Source organism: Lepeophtheirus salmonis, chromosome 9 (genome assembly GCF_016086655.4).
Source record: "Lepeophtheirus salmonis chromosome 9, UVic_Lsal_1.4, whole genome shotgun sequence".
Lineage (NCBI taxonomy): Eukaryota > Metazoa > Arthropoda > Copepoda > Siphonostomatoida > Caligidae > Lepeophtheirus > Lepeophtheirus salmonis.
The window spans coordinates 27,245,340-27,260,753 of NC_052139.2; the positions used below are offsets into that span (position 1 = coordinate 27,245,340).

The 15,414-nt window shown below is 33.3% G+C and overlaps 1 long non-coding RNA gene across 1 annotated transcript; it reads left to right on the top strand.

The window, feature by feature from the left end:
• Window positions 1-255: 255 nt before the first annotated feature.
• Window positions 256-925, top strand: LOC121124568 (uncharacterized). Its single transcript, XR_005866343.2, has 2 exons — window positions 256-395; window positions 492-925. It is a non-coding gene; the product is annotated as an uncharacterized lncRNA (long non-coding RNA).
• The last annotated feature ends 14,489 nt before the right edge of the window (window positions 926-15,414 follow it).

Below are 15,414 nucleotides of genomic sequence, written 5' to 3' on the forward strand. Positions count from 1 at the left end.
GACTTTATTAAATAGGTACATAGTTGTTAATATAAATATAGCATATAAAAAAAGGAGTCTTTTTGTTTTACACGGCCGCTTTTTTGCTCGACGCGAATGCTCTGGAACACAAAAATAATCATTCGGCCGTCAACAGTGTTTACCCGATTTATAGTTTGTTTTGTACGAACGTAGACAGTCAATAATATATTGATTTACATTTGATTATATTATACAGTTTATACTACATACAGTAGTATTCTTTTGAAGTAGGGGGGGAGGGAGAAGGGAAGAAAAAGGAAATAATATTATTTCAAAATGGAGGATTTTATTTGACGTCATGAACGAACTACATGGCATGGGGAAGGGGAATCTCTCTTCTACCTATTAATCAATTACGATAGTTTTTGTACAAAGTACATAATATTAATTGAATTGCACAATTATCAACTTTTATTGATTAGGTAGTGCTTATATTAATATTTTAATATCAATTATATTATTTTATATAGAAAGAAAAGGAAAAGCATGGGGAAGGAAGAAGCACGCGGACCAACTTTGCTGCTCTCAGGAATTAAACGCACACTCCAATAACTGGGGATCTTCAAAGATATTAATAAAGGATTTTCATGCACTGTTTATTTCGTCCACCATCTTGAAGGTCTAAATTGTGGTGTTTATCAGAATGTATTTAAAGAGTTTTACGATTCTTGTCGCCGAAACTCCAAGGGGGTAGCCGAGTAAATGGGAGTCACGGAATGGAGAGGAATGATTGTAGACGGGAAATTAATAAAAACGTACAGAGCATTTGTTAACTGATAAAAGACTACTAAAAAATAGAATATGTAACATTGAACGTACATTGGTAATTAAAACCAGTAAATATTACTAATAATGTACATGACTAAAATAAGAGGTGGTTTTAAATAAAAAAGGTTTCATATAATTAATTGTAAAAATATGCTAATATAATATATAAACCAACAAGTTTTATAAGAATGAAAATCCTTGTTTCATTAATATTAAGGAAAATAGTAAACTATTTTGATCATGTCAAAATGGGACGTACGAATAAAAGGACATATACCTTCATCTCTATCGATCTCCAATTACAATATGAGTTCAACAAGGACAGTATTTTACAAGGAGAGGCAGCAAGGATATTCAACATTTGTGTTTTTTTCATTATAAAGAGAAGAAGGAAATTTTAATGACGTCACTGTTGAGGCACATGGCACACTAGTTGTATATAATGGTAAAGTAATCATTTTAAAATTCAAAATACGGGGCATCCCCTGGATTGGGACAGACATTGGCACAAATACGCTTTGAGCCTCGAGATGACTCCATAAAAATGACTCTGTACGATAATAGTCCAGAATCACTATAATCTCAGATATTTCATAATTCAGATGATTGAGAGAAAAACTAAGCTCAGTTTTGGATTCTGTTCCTAATTGTTCCCCTGTGTTATTCAAAAACTTAACAAGAACAAACCTTTATGAAACTTCATTCAATGGCTTTAAGAATAAAATAAGACTTAATATCTGCATTGCATAATACTTGATGCTAATGATAAATAGTGATAATTGAATATATTCAAAGTAATATGTACTGAACCTATGTACCTATGAAAAGACTAATTTTGTACAATTACATACCTTTTTTTTATTGATTAGCCACTCGAAAAGTAGGATAATTAAAGGAAAAAATATCATTCTTTCCATTATAATCTTTAAGTTGTATCTTTACATTGGAAATAAGATTTTAAAACGAGGTACTAACATACTTTAAATACATTTTAGGGTGAAACGGTCAATAAATTATGCAATAGTGATATATTGCTGATAGAGAGGAAGGTTGAATCTTTTTATTTCTTGGTCTCATTTTGAGATGATCCAATAGTAGTTCCTTGATAAATTGGAAAAAAGGGTGTTTTTTAGGTCCCCAAAATGTCCGGCATCAACACTAACGACGCCAATTAAGGCTCTTTAGAAATATCAGTGTTATCTTTGATGAAACTTATACCATAAAACGCTCAGAATATTTTTCAGTGTCGTTTAAAATTAGTTCATATTCTGGTATATTAGCTACAAAAAAAAACACGACTAGTCTTTCTAGCGTACATACAATTTAAGAAAATGACACTTGAACGTCATCTACGAATTTCCATACGCGCAATCCAAGGAGTTGAGCATCTCCGGGACCAACCCGAAACGTTCGAGAAGAAGATGGACTCTTTGGAAAAGGCTAAATTGGACCCATAGGAGTTAAAGAAAACAGGCCAGGTCAATCCTCTCAAGTCCATGACGGTAAATGCAATAGATCTCAGAATTTCATAACAGACTATCCTGGGAGCTGTCAAAAAGTAGGTGGAAAAGGCCTTTTGAGGAAGGAGAGGCCAATTTTGACAGCAGCAGTGAAATAAACCCATCTCCTCCGTTGTAAAACCCTTTTGAACTATTTTTTTTTATATTTTTGCCACCGCAATCTCCCTACAACACCCTTAATGTCAATCCCCTCGACTACAACTTTCAGGGGAATTTTGAGGGGAAGGCCTGCAGTGGAATATCATAGCTTATATTATAGATAAATATTCATTGTATAATTTTATGGGCTGCACTAGCAAATTGGAACATTATCATCATATTTTTTCCGATTTCAATGCCCATTTTTGACGTCATGCTTCCTAAAAGGGAGAACAAGGGAACCGAAGGAAGATACTTCTAACATTTATCCTCCATCTCAAGATGTGTTCCAATTCAGATTCTGAATTCCACGAGGGACGACGGGAGGAGAATTCATCCGAAGAAAACTACCAGACCTCATACGGGAGTAGAGTCCACTCCTTCCTTGGGAATGAGATACCAGGATCGAAACTATAAAGCGATCCATTCACAATGAGTAGAGAATACTCATATTTCAAAATGGGATCACTTACAAAATTCTAAACGAAACGAAAATCCTTGGAGATTCATATTTTTTAAACAATTTTTTTTTTAAATTATACCTTCAATATAATTCAAGCTTCAAAAATGTCAAATCATTTTTTATTTGAATGTTAAATTAGGAAATGAATTTGCAATCACTGAACTAGAACATTTTATTCAAAATTGAAATTGCATCTAAGAGCTTAATACTACAACTATATATACTTTTAACATATGTTAAATTAGTTTTCTAAAGCATCTCCACTTTTATATAGCTTAGAATGGTTTGTAATACATACCAATAACAGTTTTTTAACTAATAATGTGAATGATTTTCTAGTATCTACTCGCCTGACAAGAATCTCAATAACGAATTAGGATTTGCATGTCCAAAGTAAAACAGAATGAATCAATAAAATACAAAAAATAATAACGGATAACTCATAAATAGGGAATTTAAACTTAGAAGAGTATCTTAGACGTTCTTATTATTTCTATTTGTTCAATCAATAATCGAACAATCGTAGTATAATTTTGATGTATTTCAACTATTGTCTTCAATCAAGCAACTTATAATTATAATACTTATAATCACTTAATAGTTCTTATTAACTATTCATATGGAATAGCAGAATAGTATATGCTATGGAGACAAAACTATTGAGAAAAGAGAGGCACATTATCTTTAAGAGTCTATAATCATCTTCCACTTGTTTTCCAATCCCAAAAGAGACTCACAAGTATCAAGGACACTTATCAAGTAGTTTTCTTAGAGTTGGAGATGAAGCAGAGTTAACTTAAGGAGAAAAGGACTTCAATTAAGGAGCATTGGATGGAGGATAATAACTCTTCCTGTTCCTCACTGGCTCTTTCGATCGATTATTCTGTCATTTTAAGAAAATCCATAGTCCATTACGTAGAAGTATATGATGATATCTTAAAAATATCTGGAGGAAATGATGTATTCTTGAGCATAGATTTAATAATTCACGAGGTCAGCTATCACTAACATAGACCTTAATGTGAAGCACATTTGCAGAATGCAGCATTCTTCTATTAAATGAGATTATACCCATCGAGTGAGGTGCAAAGATGCAAGATCCCTTTAATATAAAGATGAAGAGAGAATCAAAAGACGTATTGTATTGGATATCCAAATGGGGAATAAAAAAATGAATTCCTAAGATTGGAAAGGATCAGTGGATGAGGATGAATATATCTTAATTCTTCGTACGAAAGATCCATCCAAATCACTATGAATTAAATGTGTGGTTCCACGCAGTTCACAACTTTTTTTATTCTCCTTCCACTTCTAGAATTTACCTATAATTAACAATTATCACTGAGTAAGACTCAACTTGGGTCCACTGTGACGTTTTCAAAAAAGTTTTCAGCTAACATCTACCAGGCTGTGTTGCATGTTTCTTATCGACACACCTAATTTATAGTCCCCTTGATAAAACATGTCCTGCCTCTATGTAAATATAAAAAAGCAGAAGAATAATGTGATAATCCTGACAATTCGAAGAATGTTTAGTAGGAGAACCGCAAAGCTGTTATGACGTTCAGCTGCAAGGAAGGAAATAAACCCAAATATAGCAAAAACCTTTAGTTTGAAATTATGTCGATATTTCATTCTACTCAGAGTACAATAAGGACTTACTCTTATAACTCTTGAGCAAATCCTCATTGTTACTTTCATGAGCACATGCACTTGTGATCATTACTGTATAATTAGATGTTCCCGTCTTAAGAATAAAATAACAATGAAAAGAGCTTTAGAAAGTAAAAAAAAGGATTTCAGGTTGCCAATTAGAAAAAGACTGCTTCTTAATTACCTCTGGATATTTCTTAAATTAAGTTGTACGTGTATACAAAAAAAAAAACAATTCCATATTTGGGTAGAATGGTGTAACTGACAACTGATTTTGAGCCTCTGTCTGTCTCTTTTGCGATTAAAAGTTACGTAATACGATTAATGGAACGTTGTTTCGTTTATAAGATATACCAGAGGTGAAGCCTTGGACTCAATAGCTAAGAATAACGAATTGACTCCGGTCTGTGACTGCGAGGAGGGGTATATGGTAGGTGGGTTTTACAACCCCTGACTAAAATTTTAGTCAAATGTATCGAAAAGATTGTTTTCTTGTCAATAAATTTTCTCAAAAATCTAATTGTCGCATTTGAAATAATTTATTGTTGTCAATTTTTTTGGTTTATTTTTTTTTTTTCTAAAAAAAAATCTTATCAAAAAATAAACATTACGTCAATACTGTGAAAGTTTTTGCTAATGATGCCCCCCTCCAAAGAAATATTCTTTTAACGCCGCCGTCTTTACTTCAACTCGGAAGCTGTTTTATACTGAACTCAAGAAAAGTCTTAACTCACTATGGATCTTATAGGGTTGATCTTATTAGTGGTACACTTTATATTTTTTTCATTTTTCAGGAGTAAAATTTAAACGAAAGGTTTTGTGAGGACAATTATTTAACTAAATCATCTGAAAATAGCGCTCGGCACAACTTTTATTCAAAATGTGAGCCTTCAGCTCTAATAATTGCCTCAATACGAGCCCTAAATCATTTCCAGACCTTGACTATGTAATCTGACTCGAGCTTAGTCCACTCCTTCTTGATGGAAGCCTTTATAGACTGGACACTCCTTTGAGGAGCAACACACGCAGTCCAAGGGATTCACGTTTGAAGGAGGGGGAGGCCATATGTTGAGGTCACAAAATTCCGGAAAGTTGTCTCCCAGGAAGACCTGTGTCTTAAGCGGTGCAATGACACAAAGCTCCGTCTTGAGCGAAAACAAAGTTATCCCGAGCTTTTCTCTGGCCCAAAGTAGCCCTTTCTTATCCAGCTGTTTGATGTAAGTATCTGTATTGAGCCGCTTCTCCATCTCCACAAAAATGGGAGGGAAAACTTTACCTGTGCTTGCCAATCGACTTTTTTTTTCTGAAGACATGTCTCACTGAAGCTGAGCAAAACTTTGCCCAAATTTTTGTCGGCAATCAGATAGTTTAGAATATTCTTTGTTCTTTCCAACCGTCTCATGGTAGCCCTGACAAGTGGAAGAATGTTTTAGAGGAGAGCAGCTTATATGTCAAGACGTTTTATTAGACCAGCTACAATAAGCTATGGCAAGGCCTATGATGAGTGATGAAAATCCTTTGTAGAATGGGCTTGTTAAAAAAAACCACGAACCCCAAAACCAATACGGTAACTCTGACAATTTGAGTAATTTTTTGAAGGAAACTAGTAACAACTCCCATATCGATCCACTATTCTACTATGATTTCCAACAAGGACTTACAATTACATATATCTCTGCAAAAAAGTCTTAGGGTAACGCTCCATCTTTTATGAGTACACACGAATGTTTAATCAGGTTTTGAAAATAATTGCATCCATTGAAAAGAATGTTAAATACTTAGGAACTAAATAATAATGACAACTGCGAAAGAAAAGAAAAATAATTTTTGAGATTACCAATTCCAAATAAAACGGACCAGCTAAAAAATTCACTGGATTTACATCATTGTATATAATACTAGAGACCTGTAAGCGAAGGATTAAGTGCGCCGTTACAAATGAGAAAAAAAGTATCTACTAGATTTAAATAGTCAAACATATAACTATATAATAAAAATCAGATCTGTGAAATTCATGTATTCCAGTTTTTAGGAAATTATTTAATTCCAATATCAAGCCTATCACAATAGGCTTCTTTTTTATGTAGAGGTATACATTTGACTATTTGAATCTAATAAATGGGTGGGTTTTTTTCATAAAAATACGACAAATATTTAATAAATAGCCTTTTGAACTTATTTCATGTCATTGTGGTAATTTCTCAGTTTATATACCTCATTTTTAGAGGACGTACTTGAGCCCTTGCTAACAAGTTTTTAGTATGGAATGGACAACAGAGGATGCGTAGAAGGAAATAAAGAAGTACATAGGCGAAAATTACTCCAATATCCATCCTCAATTCTATTCTGAGTCCAACAAGGATAACTCCAAAATAAATCTCTCGTTCTCTTATGTGCACACCCAAATGTTCAATCTTAAGAAGAGAAAATTCAATTTTGAGTTTGCCAACTTAAAAAAAACGGACGAGATACAAAATATTCCAGATTTTCATTTATTTTTAATTTGACACGCTGAGCTTTAGCTACATACACTCGTTGCTGCATTGTTATTTTTAAATCACACAGTTCTCAGATATTAAGTCTGCAATCAAAAATGATCTCTCTACAGGCAGGTATATAGATGGATTAACTTTTATTTGCTAGTATTGATAATTAATTCGCTATTAATATCGCTACTTATAGGTAACCTTTATTGTATCTCGCAACCTTTCCTTCAAAAAGAAATACACATACTCCCAAATATAATTTGGTAGTTATTCAATTCACCCCAGCTCTGTACCGGCCCAACCGTTATTATTTACCCATTTTAACACACAAAGTGTTGTAGCACATTGTACATTTAGGCGCACGTAGAGGCAAAGGTCTGCAGGAGACGCCACAACAGTACCCGCGTCCTGAAGACATCATTAAGCAAGGTCTGTGCCTCCAGTACATGTCTTTTGATGCCACAGAGCCCACCCCTTGGGGTTGAGGACTGGACTCTGCGGGCTTCAGAAGACAGGGTCAACATTAATGATCTTCTCATCAGTAAATATAACAATGAGTTCACAGGTTCCCTTAATGTGGTTCAGGATCTTCTTTTTTTTTGACACTCCACAGGGGTACCTGGCCTGCTATCCGACCTTCAACAGCATGGAGATATTGTAAATCGTCTTCCTTGAGGACCAGGTCTGCTCTCAGATGGTCTTGTGGGACAATTCCGCGCGGACCAGCGGTGCGATTTGAATCCTCTTCTTGTACGCTGTGCTCATGGTGGCTACTAGGGCAATATTTTTCTTAGCAATTGAGAGTTAATATTGTGTTCAAAAACCCTACTCATCGGAAAAATAAAATATCTCTTAACTTTTTAAAATTTCCATGATAGAGAATAGTAAATATTAACGGTTGCCCGGTAAACATTTTATAATAATTAGCAACCATAGTTGCTCACAGCTAAACAAGAGTTAATCCTAATTCAACCAATCCGCGTACAGAACACGGAACAGGGCAAAAGATGAAAAATAATCAACAGCTGACAACAAAATACACTCTACGTGTAGGGACGTCCACAAGAGGTGGGATGGAGGGGCTGTAGCCTCCCCTCCCCCCGCCCCCAATTAAGGAAGTTTGGTTTTTTTCTTGAACCTTTAATATTTGGGATATAATTTTGATTTTTTTTGTAATTTTTTTTTGTCAACAGCTATGGATTTTTCCAAAAAATTTAATTTTTCGAAAATAGTAATGGAATTTTTAAATTTTTTATTAATAGCTGCGGATTTTTTAAATTTTTTTCCAAAAAAAATAATTTCCTGAGAATAGCTATAGATTTTTGAATTTATTTTCCAAAAAATATAATTCTTTGTAAATAGCTTTGTATATAAGAAAAAAAAATTCCAAAAAAATTTAATTTCTTTTCAAAAACGAGGATCACTTTTATTTAAGTCCATGTTACCTTTGTATGTCAGGAGTGACGAACGGATCCCTTAATGTCTAAATTGACGTAAATATCAAGTTATAATTTATAATCATTGTCATGATGTAATAAATACGTTGTGAGGCGCGCACTTCAAGATGACTTGGTATGTACTCAAACATTATCCATTACATAATAATATTAATAGTTCCTCTTCACGTGAATTTGATTCTTAGGCATGAAAAAGTAGAAGGCTCCTGAAATAAGAAAGAAAGAAAAAACACACAGAGAGCGTTTGTGTATTTGCACCAAAGATATCACTCATATTCAATACGAATGCTTACAAGTTACAGTCGAGTGTGTAATTCTTATATACATATATTGCCTATTGTAATCAAACGAGTCATTTGATATATAAATGAATCACTTGGAATAAATATATGGTGGGTCAACATAAAAACCATCTAAATTTATTATTTGACTTTATACAAATACATTTTGAATCTGGGATTTTAACACGTTGTACATATTTTGGGAAAAAGGGAAAGTACATTAATTAAACTTTGCATAGATGTTGGAACATGTGTTGAACCCATTTCCAATCTTTAATGTAGCTTTCATCCCCTTGATGCTCCGCCCAAAGCTCTAAGAGATGGTAATAATGTTATAACGACACATAAAGTTTCATAGCTCCTCAACGGAACCCTTGAGAGCTTCCAGAGGGGGTGCCCTTGTACACCCTAAACTCAAAAAGTGGTCCGAAGGAAACGTCGAGCAGTTTGGCGTCTGAGTAGTATGGTGTTTACTTTGCCTTCAAACAGAATGAAACTTAAATACTACAGATGAAAATATGAGTGTAGATAGAGCCAATTTCTGAATATATATAATACTAAATATTATATACAAGTTTTTACAATCTGTAAAGTTTGGTGTTTAGCAGTTAGTAATTAAGTGGAATCGACTGCACCTCTTTAAACCTGTTCCAATTCTTTATAATACAGTACAAATTAACATATAACAATTTGAGGGAAATTGAAAAGGGACATGTTTGATTCTTTTGTTTTAGGTCAGAATATTGATCTCGTGACTTTATGGATTATCAACTTATTTTTAATGGCTGAAACTATAATATACAACAAAATCATAAAACAATTATCTATTAAATCGTTTTTGAAAGTAGATTCATATCGTCAAAAACATTGTAAATACTGCGATTTAAAAATGGGGTAGGTGGCGTCGTGGCTTTAAAAGCCTCTAAATCTAGAACTGGAGTAGAAAAAAGAAGGAAACTTTGGATTTTTGAATTTTTAATTAATATTGAAATATGTGCTTAATGTGAAAAAATAAAAAATATTGAAGATGAAGCTGGTTTTGAGTGATTGAGTTGGCTTGGAATGACCACTAGCTCAGTTTGCTTATACAAGTTGAAAGTTGTCAACAGCATAATATATACATGCTATAACGTAGGTTCCATTGCATCATCATAATTTCTTGTTTCCTCCAACTAATAGTCCTCAATTTATCAATGATGCATGACATGACACCTCCATGTGTGACAAACTAAAAGTATATGGCAATTTCACATCTCAATACCTTCAAAACATACATCTATGCAGATGGATGTCAATATGGGTATATTCAACAGCCCAATGCACTTTTTCACCTTGAAAAACGTTTTTCAAAAAAAGGTAAAATCTTATGCAAGGCATACGAGGGTCCTTTGAAGAGTACGTGCAGAATTTGAGAGATGGCGCTACTGGTGCGGGGTGAGGTTATGTTTAGTTAGTAGCATCTCAGTCAGATCAGTAATCTATTTCTTCTTTTTTTTTTGGTATTCTTTTGAATCAAGGAAGTGGAGTGATTTTCAAAAATGGAGAAAAATAATTTCATATGTTGCTTAAACATTACCTTATCAAATGCAAAACACTTCAGGAGACTAAAAAGAAGCTTGTTAAACATTATCGGGACTCTGTGTCTTTAAATAGAACAGGTCATAAGGGGTTTCAAAATTTTCAAAGTGGCCATATGGGCACAAGTGACGCTGAGAGTTCTGGACGCCCTGTTGAGATTACTACGCCAGAAATCATTTATATATCAATGAAATAGTGATGGATGATATAAGAGTGAAGGTGCGGGAGATTGATAATGAGGGAGAAGTGTTGCGTTATAAGCATTATATACATTAATTTTGCGACCACAATTGCTGAGGTGTGAGCTCGTGCATTGTCATAATTGAAAATGACTTTTTTTGTGGGCCAATCATTTCTTGCAGCTCGGTTTTCCAAGGTCCAATAACGATGAATAATATGCACCTCTAATAATTTTACACTTTCCCCAAAAGCCGATGAGGCTTATTCCTTGCAAACCCAAAAGACATACGCTATAATCTTTTAGGCCGATTCCTCGATTCAAACGAATGTCAAATAGTAAGAAATAAACTGGTCGGGCTGAAATTTGGTGTGTGTTCTTTCAAGATATGTTACTAACTAATTATAAACTCAAAACGCGTTAGCAGTGCCATCTCTCGGACTCTTTACTTTGGAAGGAAAAAAACTGACGTCATACGTCGTAAAATAGTATTTTATTTGTGATTTTATTCACAAAATAATCATTTTACGATAAAATTTTGATAACACTTTTAAAAGATTGTTGTTATTCTAATATTAGTTAATGTTAAGATATTGCTCTATTTCGACTAATATTAATTATTTTATAGGTAAAAATTCCATTTATTTTCTACAAATTTGTGAAATTTACAAATTCAAAGCCCCTGCAACTCTTTATATTTTACTTTAGGTCTTAGATGATGTTTATTTAATTTTTTTATCAACACAAAAGCAAGGTAGATGATTTTTGGATTTTGATATTTGACTCAGATATTTGGCTATATACATATGAAGTATATAAATGTATTGCCATTTTTTTCTTGTCTTGATTTTTGTTCAAGATTGCCTTTATCTAGATCCATCATAAATAATCTACATTTTTGACTACAATAACTGCTTCCCTCTGCACAAATTATTACCAATTATTTTTTTCCCCACTTAGCATCAAATTTTTCGACTGATTTACCATTTTTCCATTGTGGGGAATCAAGTTCATATTGTTTTTTGTTTTTTTTGAGGAAATAATGAAATGTTGAATTGTCCTACTTTTTGTATGTTTCTAAAGGAAGTAAATTCCTGATATAAATAATGATCTCTTGAGTTAATCTGTTCTAGGATATGGTTCATATCCTTCTTATAAATGCGTATTACGAAGAAAAATCAATTAATCTGTACTAGTATGGACTGAACACACCCTAGGTGATAAAATGTTCCTCAAACAGTGTGGGGAACCAAAAGTTGCAGAAGCACTAAATTATGAAAAACTTGATTTTCATAGAATCATTCAAGTACAGCTCAAAACGAATTTGGGATCATTTTAACTTTTATATTTATTTACCTATATTGTTTATTTAATATTTCCTACTTCACAAGTAATAAGCCACATAAGAACGGAATAAAATGCAAAAAATAACGTCGCCTTCTGTCTGGATTTCTGAAAATGGAGGCCCAGGAATTTGGAAAATACTTACCGGATGAGAAACAGATGGTTTGTCGGATTTGTCGATATAAATGTGCCTTTAGTCCCCTGTCTAGAATTACACGCCACTCATTATCCTCATCTCATATTAAGAGTATCGATATTCATCTATAAAATCAATTTAACGATGAATACATCAAGTCAGACTTTAACTCTGATCTCACAACGATGCTTATTGCATGTAATATAACCTTATCCATTGCTAATCATCTACGTTCAAAAAATTTATGGAGAAATACAAGGGTAAACACATCCCTTCCCGAGGAACCATCATTAAATTAATGGAGGATGTTGGTACTGATGTCATTTATAGAAATACATATAAATGTTTTGAGTCATCCACACCAAATGACGATCAAGTTATCAGTAAAAAGTATTTACGAATATCGAAATGGAACTCTGAATTTTGTACTATCTCACAGTAAGTATTCAATTTTTTTAAATCTAACCATAAAATATGATTCTATTTTAGCTAAACATATCAAGAATTATGATACACAACTCAGTAAAGGGCAAAAACAACTGCTTAAATGGTCACAACAACGCGGGTAGTCGCTTTGGATGGTTCGCAACTAGTTTGTCTGGCATTAGTTTCTTCACTTAAAGCCTTGGGTATGATAATTAGGTTTTCCAATATTACGTAGTCAATAAATATTACTTTTTTATCACTTAAGGCTTAGCTATGGTTGATGGGCTCCAAGAAGTGGTGTTCAGAAAACTCATAAAAGGAAAACACCTGTTTAAATGGTCATAACAACGAGGGTAGTTACATTGGGTGTTGCATTATAATTAACAATTGTGTATATCCTTCATGATAATAGTATGTTGTTATATAATCATACCTAAATAACGGGGGGAAATCTTTTTTGATGCTCTTAATAGAGAGTAATATCGCCGGACATTACTACATAATCAGCTTTGCTCTAAATCTTTACGATTAATTTATTTCTAACATTTTTTTATTAATATATTTATTGTCTAATTTTATGATTTTGACATTTACTTTATTATTAATAATTAGTTAGATCTCATCGGTAGAGATATATCTATCCTGTGCACAATTGTATATAGCAACTTCCACATGAAGAAGAGGGGTGATTATCTTTTGATTAAACTCCAAGTCTCGCTTGTGTATTGCAACCTAAAGTTATGACATATTTAACTGAATTCCAATGTTACAACAAGAAAAAATTATCAGGATCAATCTATTATTTCAATATTCTGTATTTATAATTTATTATTATTAATAGTTATATGATTTTAATTGTTTAATTTTGTATATTTAACTTAAATGTTTAATGGTTTATTTTTTAGTATGTAGATTATATTTAATTAAAGCCTTCTTTTTTAAACTTTGAGCTTCAAATATATTCCAAATACTCTACTTTGTCGTTTCATTAGCTATTATTCTGAGAATAAGGTTCATAATGAATTACAATTTCATGGAGTGTGACGTTTTCAAATCTACTGTAACGGATAAAAAACGTCGAAGTCAATTATACGTAGTATATCTTCATTAAACATTTTGCTAATAAATACATTCGTTATACCCTCAAAAATCATAATAAAGCAGGCAGATGATAATCACATCAGTATTTTAAACAATGATACCATATGTCTTTTTTTCCCCCTCCTCCTTGGACGCGTTTTTCTCTACAAAATTATCAACTATAGTAATGATTATATACTCATTCTTCTCTCTTGGAATAAAAGAATGATAATGACCTATAATGTAAATCCAGTGTGTTTTTTAGCAGGCCCGTTAATTTGTAATTAGTAGTATAAACAAGGAATTTTCTTTTTTCCTTAGCAGTTGTCATTATTATTTAATTCCTGAATCCTAAATGGATTCAATTATATTCAAAATCCTCTTTGAACACTCGTGTGTGCTCATAGAAGACGGAGCGTAACCTCGAAGAGTTATGGAGGGGTTATAATTGTAAGTCCTTGTTGGACTCAGAGTTGAATTGGGGATCGATTTTTGTTTTGATTTTTGTTGGGGTTACCACTCTCATTTTTGGTTTCTTTTTTTAACATACTAGTAAATAATTTTGTTATTAAAATCTATGATGACAGCTTTCGTAAAATATGAATTCAAATTATTATTTATATACTGCTCACTTTTAAAGTCCCGCAATCTCTCTCAATTCACCATACTCTTTTGATTCGATTATTTAAAAAGTATTTAATATTTTTACTATTTTATGTAGTGAAGTATACCTACATTTAATTCATGTTTATCTTACTAATCAATTCCCTTCCGCTGACGTTTCTGTAGGCAAGATAATACATTTCATTTTTTCTCGGTAGTTATTCAATTGTAGTTTCCAAAGTTGTGATAAGGCGCTACAACTCCCATCCATTCAACTAATTGGCTCTCCTTATACAAACGAAACATTCAAATAAACCACAAATGTTGACTTAATTTGTCAAAAGAAAATATAGTTTAAAAAAATTCACATATCTACATAAATAAATTAAAGATGTTTTCTTGAGCCATTCACTTTTCCAGTCAGTAGAAATCGAAATTTGAAGCGAAAAGAAGTAATTTAACAGTTTATAAAACTGCCAGAATTTGCTGTCCAAAACTATTAGTGTAAATATTTATATGAATACTCCATTTAATTTGTTCTAACACAGTAGATACAGAGTGAACCATAATTCTTAAGACAACTTTAACAGCCAAGAATGTACACCAGCACAATAATTGTGAAATTTCCTTCATAATGACTGTCAGTTCATTTCAAATGTCCACCATTTGTGGTAACTACAGTTCTTATACGCATCGGAACTGGTTTACAAGCTAGCTGTACGTATAGTTTCCTCCAACAAATTGTACCGTGGGTACAATTTGGCGGTCATCAATTCGTCAACACTGCCGTAGGAAGTCCTCCCTCTCTGGAATAGACCATAGGAGAAGACCTTGAGGTCTATGGAAGAAGGAGGAACATGTCCTTACTCCAAATGTGCTCGAAAGTGGTTAGGACCACTCTTGCACAGTCTTTGCAGTATGTGAGGATTCTCCGTCCTGTTGGGAGCAGTAAGACCTCTCCCAGTGCTGTTTTAGGATCCAGGGAAGTACATGGGACTGTAACATGTCCAGATAGACATGTTGGTTGACCTTCACACCCTCGGGAATCAAACAAGGGCGTCCTCCTCCTGAAGGAGGTGACGTCCCCAAACCATCACAGTGGCCGTTTTTTAATCTTGTCACCCTGCACTCGTTAAGGGAAATATACTCGATACTCCGACCCAGCACCCGGTCGTTGTGGTTGTTTTAAGCTAGCTTAATAGTGAAGATTTTATCGTCAGTCCAAATAATTCATACCTGAGTACAAGAATTGAGGAATTTCAGAAGCCCCTTTGTTATGTCT